Raw genomic sequence first — 14,167 nt, forward strand, 5'->3', positions numbered from 1 at the left:
CCTTAAAGGTACAGAATATTTTTTGATAACTTTCAGGTGTACCTACCCTTTTTTTCTTATGGATGAACCTCCAGGTGGAGGCTGAAGATCTCCTAGGTTCACAATTGATCTCTGGGCAACAGAAACCAGTTCACCTGGAGAAAATGACTGCTTTGGAAAGTGGATTTTATGGCATTAGACCAGGGGTCTGCAACGTGCGGCTCTCCAGATATTCATGGACTACAATTCCCATCAGCCCCTGCCAGCATGGCAGGTTTCAGGCCCCTGCATTAGACTGCATTGAAGTCCCTCCCCTCCCCAAATCTTCCCTCTTCACTTTCCACCCCGAAAGTTTCCAGGTATTTCCTAACCTGGAGTTGGCAACCCTTCTTAGAATTGCCCCTTTTGTTCTGGTTTGTTTCTCATCGATCTGGATTTGTCTGCTTTGAAAACCAGATACATTAGAAGCAAAGACTGAAATGTTTAACCTGAGGATTTTTAAGGCTATGCATATATACACGTTTAGGAGACTGAATGTATCCCGTTAGGATATTTGAACCCTGTACTGCCTTTCAGAATTCCTTTCTCTTCCTTTTTCCTTTCTTCCTCTTGAGAGAGAAAAAAATTGACAAAAGATGAAAGAAAAAAATTGGAGACATTAATATCTGCTCTCTTTTAATTTTAAATTTCCAAAATAATACCTGTTCGGTTTCTAATGTTTGAATTGCATTTAGCTGTAATTTAACCTTAATTACTGATGAGCTGCCTCCAAACTTCAGAATGGGATGAGTTGTGTCTTTTCAGCTAAATAAACTGTGATTAAATCAGGGAAATTTCCAGGAGGGGCAGAAATGTCTCTGGGATAAGGTATTTTCCCCCTCCTGGCAATATTCGCAAAATGAACAGTGGGTGTTAAAGAGAAGGCAGGAAACATGAAATATTGCCGAGAGAATAAATCAGGTGAAATTCAATACGGATTGTTGCTAGAGCTGAATGAAAAGTGAAAACTCTGCTAGAGGCCATATCTCTCAGAGCTGCCTGTTAACTAGATTCCTTTCAGCTCAAAGGTAAAACCTTCAAGAAAGTTCAGGCGCTTTGAAGCTGAAGTGCAGGTTGCAATGGCAAATTTATCTTTTTCTCAGGCTTCTAAATTGCTCGCTGGTATTTTTTCTCCGCTCCCCAATTTGTGTCAACCGGACTTAATGCCAACAGTGGAGGGAAAACAAAACTGGTTAGTCCTTCCCTTTTCTCTTGCATCCACTTTTGCATAGTCTTTCCTCCAAAGAACACAGAGGGGAATACAAGTAAGGCTGCCAACTTCCAGGTGAGCCCTGGAGATCTCCCAGGATTACAACGGAGCTCGAGGTTACAGACAAAATGGCTGCTTTGGAGGGTGGGTTTTATGGCATTATATCCTGCCGAGGTCTTTCCCATCTCCAAACCCCATCCTGCTATAGCTCTACTTCCAAATTTCCTGGAATTTCCTGATCCAGTATTTGCAACCCTATATACAAGGTTCTGCCCTACCCCTGCATTTATCCTAACAACAACCCCGTGAGGTAAACTAGGCTGGAAGGAAGGAAGGAAGGAAGGAAGGAAGGAAGGAAGGAAGGAAGGAAGGAAGGAAGGAAGGAAGGAAGGAAGGAAGGAAGGAAGGAAGGAAGGAAGGAAGGAAGGAAGGAAGGAAGGAAGGAAGGAAGGAAGGAAGGAAGGAAGGACGGAAGGACGGAAGGACGGAAGGACGGAAGGACGGAAGGACGGAAGGACGGAAGGAAGGAAGGAAGGAAGGAAGGAAGGAAGGAAGGAAGGAAGGAAGGAAGGAAGGAAGGAAGGAAGGACGGGAGGGAGGGAGGGAGGGAGGGAGGGAGGGAGAGAGAAAGAAAGAAAGAAAGAAAGAAAGAAAGAAAGAAAGAAAGAAAGAAAGAAAGAAAGAAAGAAAGAAAGAAAGAAAGAAAGAAAGAAAGAAAGAAAGAAAGAAAGAAAGAAAGAAAGAAAGAAAGAAAATCAGACTGGCTTTTGATCATGAGCTTCAAGACTGAGCAAAGCTGAACAGAGACATTCAGGTCTTAGTCCAATACGCTAACCACTATGCAACATTCCCTCTGAAAATAATGCCTTCTACATGTAGGGCTTCTTCATGCCCCAGTTGGGAGGCTTTGTTTTATTATGTTAGCCTTCAGTCTTAATTCTTGCTGTGTAAACCCCTCATCACTTTTAAATCTAAGCAAAATCGATGACATGGGGTCTACAGGGACTATTTTTTCTACCATGGCACAGGATAACTAAAACCAGTAGCATCTTTTGATTCTCCTATGGTTTTTCCAAAACATACATCTTTCCCGAAACACCTTTCAATTTTTTTTTGTTTAATCACCATCAAAAGAAAAAACAGTGGCACTCCCTCAGATTATACAAATAACTGTTAATGTCTAACATATCTCCAATTCCTTCCCTCTTCCAAATATTTTATGGCACTCAACAGTATTTAAATTAGGGTGGCAGTATTTAGTGTGCTATATTAACTGATTCAAAGCTTTTGATCATCCAGAAAGATGCCCTCAAGTAATTAAGCAACACTTGCCAAAGGTTATAATATGATTTGTTTAAAATGAGGTCATACAAAACTGCAGATAGTGGACACTTTCTTGGAAGAGGCATTCCCTCTGCTACATCACTGATTCAAGAGAAGAAGTTACATAACTTTTTATATGAGCCAAACAACAACACTGGGTTTAGTTTCCCTATCCTCATGTAGCTTCATGGCGAGAGGGACAAAACATCCCTTCCATGGTGAAGCTTTTTGCCTCTCTGGGTCCAATCCAAATGAAAAGCCCTGCAGAATCAATTGGTGACCCATCCCTATGAATCTGGCCAGATCCCATTTAAAGTCCACTTTCAATACACTTTCAATGCACTTTGCAGCTGAGTAGAATAGCAAAATCCACTTGCAAACAGTTATGAAAGTGGATTGAAAGTACATTATTCTGCACGTGTGGAAGGGGCCTAAGTCTCACATTAATTATTTTCCCAAAGCTGAAGTAAAGAGCATTAAGCAAAGAACAATCAGAGTATTAAGAGAACTCACTGGCTGGCTAGCGAGTGGGTGGTACAGTTAACTCCATAATGACCTCCACAGTCCAACCCATCAATTACAAACAGAGGAAGGGTTGAAGGAATATATGGACCAAAACAGCAGACAGAATGGAGAATCAAACTGAAGTGGCAAAAATTGGTGAGCGGCAAGCAGCAATGAAACAAAAGTGAGAGCTTTGGAAATCAGGTGGGAGAAACAAAACATTTCCTGATCTCCGCACAGCAAGTAGGAAACATTTTGAAACCATTTCAGAAAAAGAAAGATTGCTAATTTTCACATAAAACTGTTTTGGGCTGAAATAAATCATTTTGAAAACTTTTGGCCCCAGAGCTGTGTGGAATTCCTGCAGGAAACGTTTTAAACACCACACAAAGACATTTGTGTTGAGTGGAAAGGGCTACTAGACTCAAATCTAGCCGTCCTCCTGCAGAACAACATGACTAAACTTCGAAATTACAAAGGTTCTCAAAATAGTTGATCATTTTTACTGGACTATGTTGATAAGGTAGGATGCTTTCAAATTATGCAAACTCTTTCAGACCATTAAAACAATAACTTTCTGACCATGTCCAGTCCACCTTTGTGACCAACCCAAGAACCATGCTGTCAATAAACAACATGTCTTTAATGTAATCTTTGGGCTTTTTCGCACACACTTGAGCCGTAATGTGCCTCGACCCCTAACCTGTCACTCATTTCAGCCTTTGTCTCACATTTTTCCTGTCGCTCGATAATTGTGCAACTTTCTTGGATAAAGCGGATTCCCCCCACAATCTGGTGCCTAGGTGCAAAACGCAACTCAAACAAGTGACTGCGAGGGATCACGCCCACTGTGTGATGCGATTTCCTCCAACCAATCAGGATGCGGTAGAGCTTGCCATGATTCGCGCAGCAGCATTAATACTTCACTGTTTCGTTTCTGTCTCACTCTCCTCCCGCCCCTCCTTGCGGTCGCACATGCAGTGCATTGTTTCCAACGCCGCCCCGATATCTCGAGATAGCGAGTTCTCTGAGTACACTGAGATAGTGAAATCACGCTGACTCATTAGCTCATTAGCTCGTGATGACACAAGTGTCACACGGAACATGCCCTTGGACTGCACAGCAGCCAATTGGAACTCTTGTTTGTACTGCATTCCAGGGCAATGCAAAACCAAGGGGTTTCTGAAGCAACAAGAACATCCACAACAACCTGGTGATGTGTGAATGATCTCGAGCAACGAAGCAGCAACAAAAAGGTCAGGATGTCGATGCGGATTGCCTTAATTCAAGAACAAACCGTGTGTGCGAAAAAGCCCATTGATTATCTAATCTATTTCCCAAGATCTGTGTACATTTTCCTGGTTTCCTATCAAAAGATGGAAAATGCATGTTGAGTTTGTCTTAATTTTGAGCACTGACCACAGGGTTTGGTCCTGAATTTCTAACTTCTTAAGGAATTTGGGAACAAAGCCAGACACTTTTCAGATTTAATTACCAAAGGGTCTTAAGAAAGAGGAGCCAGCATAGTGGCTGAAGCCTAATCTTTAAAAACCATCTGCTCTTCACACCTTAGTTCAGTTTCCCCTGCTGAGCAGGTTAGCCCCCTTTCTTTTTGCTGATAAGAGAAATATATTACTCCACCCTCGACAGGCTGACATTTGGCTCTCTGTATGGATGAGCAGAAAAATGATTCACATGGCCCCTGTAGGTTGGAAAGCAGAAACATCTGTTGCTGGCATCTCAGTGTAGTTTGTGGAACGAAATAGAGGCTATGCATTTGTATGACCCTGCTTTCACAGTAATAGGCTTCAGCCAGAAGAGCGAGACATTAAATACTATGTTGGAGGCCTCAGGAGACAGATGCCAATCCAGGAAGAACACAGAACAGCATATATAGGAGGCTGATATGTTGCTAAGTAAGTCCATTTCTTCCTTTTTAATGAAGACAGCAGTCCAGACACAGGATAGTCAGAGCAGCGCAATAAGGCTGAACATCTTCTAAAACGGCAGCTTGAAGTCCTGTAAATGAGCTTTTGCTGCTCTTTTTAGAGTATTGCCTGTTTCTGGAATATTGAAGGAAGAGGAGGACTGTGCTGTAGACTTGTAAATTCACAAGTTAGGAGAAGAAGATTTTTGATTTATACCCCACCTTTCTCTCCTGGAAGGAGACTCAAGGTGGCTTACAAACTCCTTTTCCTTCCTCTGTGACTGTCTATGACTGCTAGCCTTATTATGTGCCAATAGTAGTTTGTTTGATGAGATTCAACTACCTGGTAGGAGGCAGAAGGTGGAAACAGCTGATCCTTCCCCTTCCCCTGTGAATTGGCTGCACTCGGGAGCCCCTTTCAACAATCCCCGCATGCAGCCCCTTCCCCAGGGAAGGGGGGGCAGATTCTTTAGTTTGTTGTGTTCTGTCTTTACAAACTAAAGAGTCCACCCCCCTTTTCCCCAGGAATCGGCTGCATGCGAGGATCATTTAAACAATCCTTGGATGCTGCCGAATCCCGAATATCAACAAGCCAGTCCGAATATTTTGTATTCAAATTGACTTGTATTCGGAGCCTTTGTATTTGGGCCGAATGTGACCCGAATATGCCCAAATCGGCCCTGATTTGGGCATATGCAATTTGAGCTACCAAAATCGTCAAGCCTAGTCCTGTAAATGTGCTATCACTTCTCTTTTTAGAGTGCTTCAAAGGTAATACCGATATTGCTTATATCAATATTGTGGAGGCTGCTTTTGAGATCTTTTGAGAGACACACATTGCTCTTCAGAATCAAGAGCAGCCGGCTTTTCCCTCAAAATGCAAAAGCCACGAAAGCAGCTTCTACGATATCATTGTAAGCACTATCAATATTACCTTTAAAGGGTAATATTGATCTTTCTTTTTGACTTTTGATTTTTCCCTTTGATCAAAGGAGCAGACGATCCCAAGTGGGGCAGCTCCTAGGGTTTAAACAGGGAAAAGCAAGGAGACCCTATTGCGGAGGCACCGTATGGCTAGGAACATTGTTTTTTTGCAAAATCTTCCCATGTAAGCAAGTAAAAACATTTAAAAATGTGTAACAACTTTTCATTTAGTCATCTTGTCAATATTATTTGCAATGGAAAGCCAAGTTACTTTTTAAACAACTTTTCTTTGCAAGAAATATACTTGAAATCAATACAGTTAATCTCCTTCTTTAGATCTTTTAAGTTTCCACACTTTGGATTTGGTGCCTGAGGCATTAAATGGAAACCTATCAGACCCTTTCTAAATCCCACTCTTCCCTTAAAGAGACGTCAATGAACAACTTGGTGGCAAGAAACAAGAGTACAATGGTGTTATACTGTGTGTGTGGATGTGTATACATTACACAAATATAAAACACAATGCAACAGAAGACAGGGTGGAAGACCAGCTATTATAAGATGTTGCTTCACTAAACAGATTTCATGCCATAAAATATTATGACTCTTCTTGAAAGCAACATGGTGTCAAATCCACTAGACAAAATGCAATTTTCTGTAGCTAAAAACAGTCCAGGTCATTTGGCTGGTGCAGTTTGGGGGGGGAGGGTGCAATTTTTTGGGTGGGGTAATTTCAGTATTTGCCCTGGGGGCCATTTTTTGCAGGCACCCCAGTGGGGAGACTATTTGAGAGTCAGAGTGCCTTTTACTGTGGTCAGGTGCCCCTAGTGGCTGCAGCAAAAAACTGCATTAAAAGTAAACTAAAATGCATTTAGCTGGATGCAGCGTGACACTAGTTTTGGGGTCCATCCAGCAGATTTGGGCTCTGGGAATTTTGTTTCAACCTCAAAGTCCCCTCCTCTCAGTAACCCATGTTATACGCATGTTACAGAGCTTCTGGAGGCCAGAAAAGAGGACATTTCCTGCAGATAGGACATTTCCTGCAGGTAGGAAGGCAAAAAAGGTCTGCTAGTGGGTATGCCAAGACAGATCATAAAACCCCTAAGTATGTTCAGGACTCTGTCATAGTGTTCTTAGACATCTTCACAATCCAAGGAGGAGTCCATCTTAGCTCCAAGCTATAGTCAGAGCATATGATACTGAACTCACCCGGAGACAACCTCTAAAAACAAAGGTACTGGGTGATTTCCAAATGCTTGCAATTCCAAAACTTGTAGTTCCTATCTCTTATTGCCATCTTTAAGGATACATAAGAGCAATAATTTAGAGCCGTGGTGGCGAACCTTTGGCACTCCAGATGTTATGGACTACAATTCCCATCAGCCCCTGCCAGCATGGCCAATTGGCCAATGCTGGCAGGGGTTGATGGGAATTGTAGTCCATAACATCTGGAGTGCCAAAGGTTCGCCACCACGGATTTAGAGGATGCTTAGTTTTCCCTCTGTTTGTTTAGGCAACCTAGATTTTATGATGCTGGCTTAATAAAATGCTTGTGAATAAAGATACTCCCATCTCTTATACAGTGATTAAGTTCTGCTATATTGCTAGCCGAGTGTGGAAATCTCTAATCAGTGACAAGTGATATACGAATACTCTGTATTATTTGCTTCCTTGTTGGTTTTATTTCTTTGTTATGTTGCTGGTCAATATCTGTAAATAAACTAAACTGAACCGAACTCAGACTGCATTTTATTCACATTTCTTTTTATCCTTTCTTAATCGGTTGTGTTTGCATATGTGGAGTGTGTTTTTTATTTTTTTTATAAAAGTTTTTTGCATTTTCGGTGCAGCTACTCTGATCTCTGTGACTCACTGTTAAGCCCCTGTGTAGTCCACATATACCAAAAGCAAAAAGGGGAACAGACAAGAGTTAAACCCTGCTCTCCTAGTGTGTTCAGGTAAGTCTGTTGGCCCCCTTGACAGCAGGTGTGAAAACAGAGTGTGACACAAACATGAAGCAAAGTCTCTAATAGCCAAGGTACTAAGGCTGAAATCCTGCTAGAATTTGAAAAAAAAATGGGGAGCGAAGAAGAAGAGTTTGGATATATACCCCACTTTTCTCAACCATAAGGAATTTCAAAATGGCTTACAAACTCCTTCCCTTTCTCTCCCCACAGTGGACACCTTGTGAGGCAGGTGTCTCTTTGGGGCTGAGAGAGCTCCAAAGAACTGTGAGTACCCCAAGGTCACCCAGCAGGCTTCATGTGTAAGTGAAGGGAAACAAATCCAGTTCACCAGATAAGAATCTGCCACTCATGTGGAAGAGTGGGAAATCAAACCTGGTTCTTCAGACTTGAGTCCACCTGCTCTTAACCACTACACCAACACTGGAGGAGAGGCCTCTTTTGACAGGAGCCTTGATGAGGCTGTGAAACTTTCTTACTTCCAAATTGGACAAATGTGAGTGGTCGGGAATCCCATTTCCCCACAGTTTGTTCCCGATTGCTGACTAAAAAGCTAAATATTTTCCAGCTATGAAATCCCAGAAAAGGACTCCACATGGAATCTTCACATCTTCCAATTATGTTAAAACAATGCATCTTTGTTTTTATTTGATAAGGAAAAAATTATTTTAGGATCAGGCCTTGCTGTAAAATGAAGGCAGCAAAGTTGGGCAAGACCAAACCCAATCTCCTCTCATACAACCAAACATTGTTGTTGGTAAATTTTACAGATGCAAAGTCTGACAGGCTGATAATCTGCTTGCCCCCTAAAGACGACAAAACTCCAGTCCCTTCAAAAGGAGTTAAAGGATTGCCTGAGGGGTATTTTTTAATTAAAAACGGGATAACCTTTGTGAAACACATGCAATTTGTGTTCAACAAAAGCACTTGGGGGGAACCTAATTCTAAACACTGATCTGTGGCTGTTACAATTATTTTGAGGGGGTTGATGGTAAAATCACAACATGCTGATTTGTTATAAGTCAATACACAGAAAACGCTTTCTGACAAGGATCCTAGATGTGTCACACTGAGCTCTCTGGAGGAGGAAATGTAATAAATAAATTTCAGGTGCATTGTTCGACGCATCACTATTCTCGCAGAGTTTATGGTAAAATTTGCTGATGCTGTAAAGTTGCTGTGCTACAATTTCTTTTGCTATTTATATTTGCTTGGAATTAAATCACGATCCAAGTTGTCCAGGCTAACAATGGAGACCAAATTTTTAATTTACAAAAATGAAAAGCAAATTTTTAAAAAAAACCAAGTGGTAAAAAATTCAGTTAAAATTTCTTTTCTGAAATTTAAAAAGTCTTTAATTGATGCCAGAGATTAGAGAAGGAAGGGGCGAGAGGCAGCTTCTAAGGATGGGAGTTCCAAAGTCGGAGAGCACCGAACTAAGGACACTTGTCCACACATACGTTAAACCATTTAGGTTCCTGCGGCAGCACCCTCTTGGATAACGCAGAGCACTGCAAACACTGGTGAGGGGTCCTTCACAGATAATTTGGACCCAAACACTTTCTTCTTAAAAGTAAAAGCAGTACTTCCTGTTGGACCTGGAAACAAAGTGTGGGTTAGTACAGCACTGGTACTGTGGGCTCCTTATGCCAAACCCCAGCAAGCTACCATTTTAAAAAACCAATTCAAGTTTCCAAGCCATCTTCAAAGGTAGTCTGGATGATTCCAAGGTATGCGTGACTATGGCTGGGTTCTCTTCTTTAGGGATGGCTGCAGCTGGTGAATCCAGCCGGGCACCTCAACCACCTAACTGCTTTGGGATTGAGAACAGTGCAGAGAGCAGCCCTGGAATACTCATTAAGCAAAATAAACACATGCTCAGGACCTCAAATAAAAAGGGCCCCACTTTTTTTCACTTGCATTACCAGATTCCAATGCTCTCTTTTCCTCCTCCTCCTCCCCTCCTCCTCCTCCTCCTCCTTGTCACAGGGATACCAACAGAACCACTTTTTCAGGAATCTCAGATTCCACCATTTTTTGTTGCCGGGGGATACCAATTGCCACCATTATTTTGCTAGGGCATATCAATGTGCTCCGGTTATTTATTGGCAAATTTTGGGGATTTAACTGCTATAGTTTTTCTATTCTCAGAAAGCCTCCATAGTTTCCGTATCACTTGGCTTTGGCTGACTTTCCCATTCAAGCTGAAACTGTCTGCGTGCTTCTCTTTTCAAAGACATTCACCACCCAACTTTTTGTGACTCCAGAAAATTGAAAACTGGCAGCAGGGCTGTGTTTTGTGTTTTGGGTCTGTAATGCAAGAATAATAGACAGGAATAGAGTGCTTATGTGTAGTCATGGTAGCCTAGAAATACTAACAATACTAACCCAATAAGGGCTTGTCTTTCCAGGGCTTCATGAACTATTATCCTGTAAAGAGGTAAATATGTCATTATCACCAGTAGAAGATCCCAGCAACCTCGTTACCATCTCTAGTTAAAGGATCTCAAATGCTACAACTCTGTCTCAGATTTTAGAATGTCTTGTTCCAGGAACCAAAGAAGGTAAGACAATATAAATATGGGCTCAACATTTATAGGTTCAAAGCATAGATATAAATGAATTGGCCAGGGGTGGGGCTGCATCCCAGGACTTGGCAGCCTGTTCCACCCCTCCTCCTTGTCACAGATGCCCATCAAGGGATCCTGGAGCACCACACAAAGAACAGCCCCACCCGTGGACTTACCACAAACAGCAGGGATCTCCAGGAAGCCAGCAGCAAGAAGGAACAGCAGGGAAATAGCAGGAGAGCCTGAGCAGCAAGAGCAAGCCTCAGCCATTCCAAGGAAGAGAGTGGAGGCAGCACAGCTCTAGCCAAGCTCCAATCAGCAGCCCTCAAAAACCTTAGAGAGCAGGGCAGGGCTGGCACAACCCTAGGCAGGCTGTAACCAAGGAGGAGGGCCGGGAAGGCTGAAGCACCAGTCTCAGGCTGGCAGGGAAAGACAGACAACTTTTCAGCCACTAGGAGGTTGGAGCAGGGAGCCTCCAGGAGGGAAGGAACCTCCTGAGGGAGATAAAAGAAAGGCAGAGCTGGAAGGATGAGGTGGGTGTGGTGCATGGGCTCAAGTTTGCAGAAGTGCTGTTAACTGCCTGATGGAAGTAAAGAGCTTATGAATGGAAGCCCGAGTCACATCTTGTGTGTTCCAGAAGGATAACCGAGTCCCTATGAGCCAAGGTAGCCTACCTTGCAGGGGTGGCTGGCAGAGGGGCACTTAAACAAACATAGGAATATATAGATACATTCCACAGCCCTCAGCAAGACTGTTAACAATAGGACATTTTGGAGGAAATTGATCCATGAGGTCGCCATGAGTTGGAAGTGACTTGACATCACTTAACACACATATACATTTATTACAATATGTCTTTTTTTTAAAAAAAATGGCCCAAATAGTAACTTCACAAGTTTACATAAATAAAAGATACCATTATTGACTATGACCAGACATGTTCCAGTCCATTGCTCTTTATCAATGGTCAAATATCAATTTAAGTTATTTTGGGCTATTCTCTTTTTTTATTTTGCCACATTAGTGGAGATCCTGCAGGGAATTTATCATGGTCCATGGAGAACCACACTAGAAGACAATTGACAGCAAGCTGCAGGATCAACAAAATAATAAGATAGGAAAAAACAGGCACCAATGCTGTAAGAAAAAAGGCATGCCATAATTCTTAGGAACAGCAAGAACTTGATCTGGCAAAGCTTAAAACCAAGCTAACTTTTCCTGCCCCCAAGCAAAGCTTGAGGAATCTCTCCCCCAATGAAGGCAAAGGGGAAGTGCTCTTGTTTACAACAATGCCCTGGCGGACATTACCAAGTGGATTTGAGCAGTTACAAAGTCAAGGCAGATCCAACCGTCTTGAACTGGATGAGTCATTGTTCCAACATTAGTACAAGGAAGTTTTTTGAGACCTTATGTTCTTTTTTTAAAAAGGCACCGGGGATGAGACCTGTATGCAAACTAGAGTGCTAGTACTTGCCTAAATACCGTTGTTTCATAATGACAAATTCCTCTGCAAAGCTAGAGGAATGTGCATATACAACTTCATGAGAAAAGCTAGTATCAACTGGGCTAGTATCAATGGGAAATGGGAAAAGCTAGTATCAATGGGAAATTAAAAAAAACCTCAGTGGCTAATCAAACAGTTAATGCCTAAGATTCGGGCACTCTGTTGGGTGGCAGAGAGAAAAATGATTCACCAATGGCTTTTATATTTACAACAGGAGTCTGCTAGTGGCTTACCTTCTAGTTAGGAGCAGTGGACTCTAACCCAGAGAACCAGGTTTGATTCCCCACTCCTACACATGAGCAGCAGACTCTTATCTGGTGAGCTAGGTTTGTTTCCCCACTCCTACACATGAAGCCTGCTGGTTGACCTTGGGCTAGTCACAGTTCCCTCTGAATTGGCTCAGCCCCACCTACTTCACAAGGTGTCTGTTGTGGAGAGAGGAAGGGAAGGAGTTTGCGAGCCTCTTTGAGACTTCTTAAGGCTGAGAAAAGAGTGCTATACATCCAAACTCCTCTTCTCACAGAAGACCAAAGATGCATTTTGATCCCAGTTCAACCCAACATCTATTAAATCTGAAGAGCACTCTATACAGGATGCAGACCAAAGTCTCAAGATTTTGGCCTGAAATACCTCCACCGTTTTTAAGCTTCCAAACTGATGAAGAGTTCTGGGCACTCAAAAGACAATAGAAGCATCTGTGTCTTTTGGGTTGGTCTTCGTATAAAGATTTCATTTTGGGGTTTTTTTTCTTACACCAGTTTGGCTGTCTGTAACTTCAAAAAACTGCCCCATCATAAAAAAGAAAGTTAATTACATGCTAATGAATACAACGGACCAAATTAAGTGTGATTCAAAGTGCCACTGATATCAACAGAACTTGTGATCCACTATCATATCTGGACTGGGCTGGTAAAAGATTCAGATTAGGCTATAACTCCTACAGCAAATGCGGGATTCATGATTACTGAGGATGACTGGAAAAAAACTTGACTGAACGTTCCCAGATGGGAGGAGGTTCAACTTCTTTTTAAAACAAACTCAATCTGGAGTTATTTAGCAGGTGCCAGCGCATGACCAGCCTACCAACTATATAAGCTTTTCTCTGCTGGAAATACTCCCATATTTATCTAACCTTGTATCTAACCAGGAAACCCAGCCGAGATGAATCACTCTCTGCCAGAGAAAAATGTGGGTGACCTTCTGCCGTAACACCTCCAAGTGACACTTTGCACTCTGGCTGATTGGTAATAATAATAATAGGGTCTAATCACATGCTGCCCATCCCTTAGATGGAATATTGTTTCTTCTAAAAATAAGAACAAAGAAGAGATTCCAGAAAGTATCACACACACTGGCATTGTTTCCGAGGTTAACATGTCAGATCTTGCATGATTTGTGCATATTTGAAGGTTGTTGTTTTCTCCTTAACTATCATTATTTCTTGTTATTTTGTTGATTTCGATTTTGAATACCTTTAATGGCATATAAATAGTTTAACATTAACATTGCAAGATAATAACAGCCTTTACAACTTCTGACGAGTTAAAATAACACCATTAAAAAATTTAGCCACTGCTTCCAACAGTTCGTAGTTGTGGCTGTTTAAAAGATACATAACCTTCTGTTTATCTGTAATGCCTTCACTTCCATGCAGGAAGGGGATTATGTGCTTCTTCCTACCTATCTCATAAAAAGGACAATCCAACAGCATATGAGATACTGTTTCCACAGAACCCATGCCACACGGGCATTTCCTTTCTTTATGTGGAATTCCAAGGTGGCGTCCAAGGCTAAAGGAAGAAGGCAGGGCATTACACCTAGCTAAGGTGATTGCTCTACGCCACCGGGCCCCAACCAGGAGATAAAGGTACCGGGCTACAATTAATCTATCCACAGGTATTCCCAGAGAGATCGGGGAATTGTTATTTTGTCACTAAGCTGAATTTATACTGGGGAGATTGTTCAGACTGTTCAGCATACCTGAGGCCAAGAAGAACCCAGGGGCAGCTTGTTGTGATTTTTTTCTCCAACAAAGCAAGACAATCCCAAGTTCAGCTATGCAGCAGGTCAAAAAAATGGACAACACTGTTCACAATTGAAATTTAATTTTAAAAAACCCATTACAACATAATGTATATATAACAACTTGGGGCCAAATTCTGCTTGTTCCACTCATTAACTCCACAGCACATTATACTTACAATATTATTTTATCTGCCCTGT

Source organism: Sphaerodactylus townsendi, linkage group LG05 (genome assembly GCF_021028975.2).
Source record: "Sphaerodactylus townsendi isolate TG3544 linkage group LG05, MPM_Stown_v2.3, whole genome shotgun sequence".
In the NCBI taxonomy this organism is placed as follows: Eukaryota; Metazoa; Chordata; class Lepidosauria; order Squamata; family Sphaerodactylidae; genus Sphaerodactylus; species Sphaerodactylus townsendi.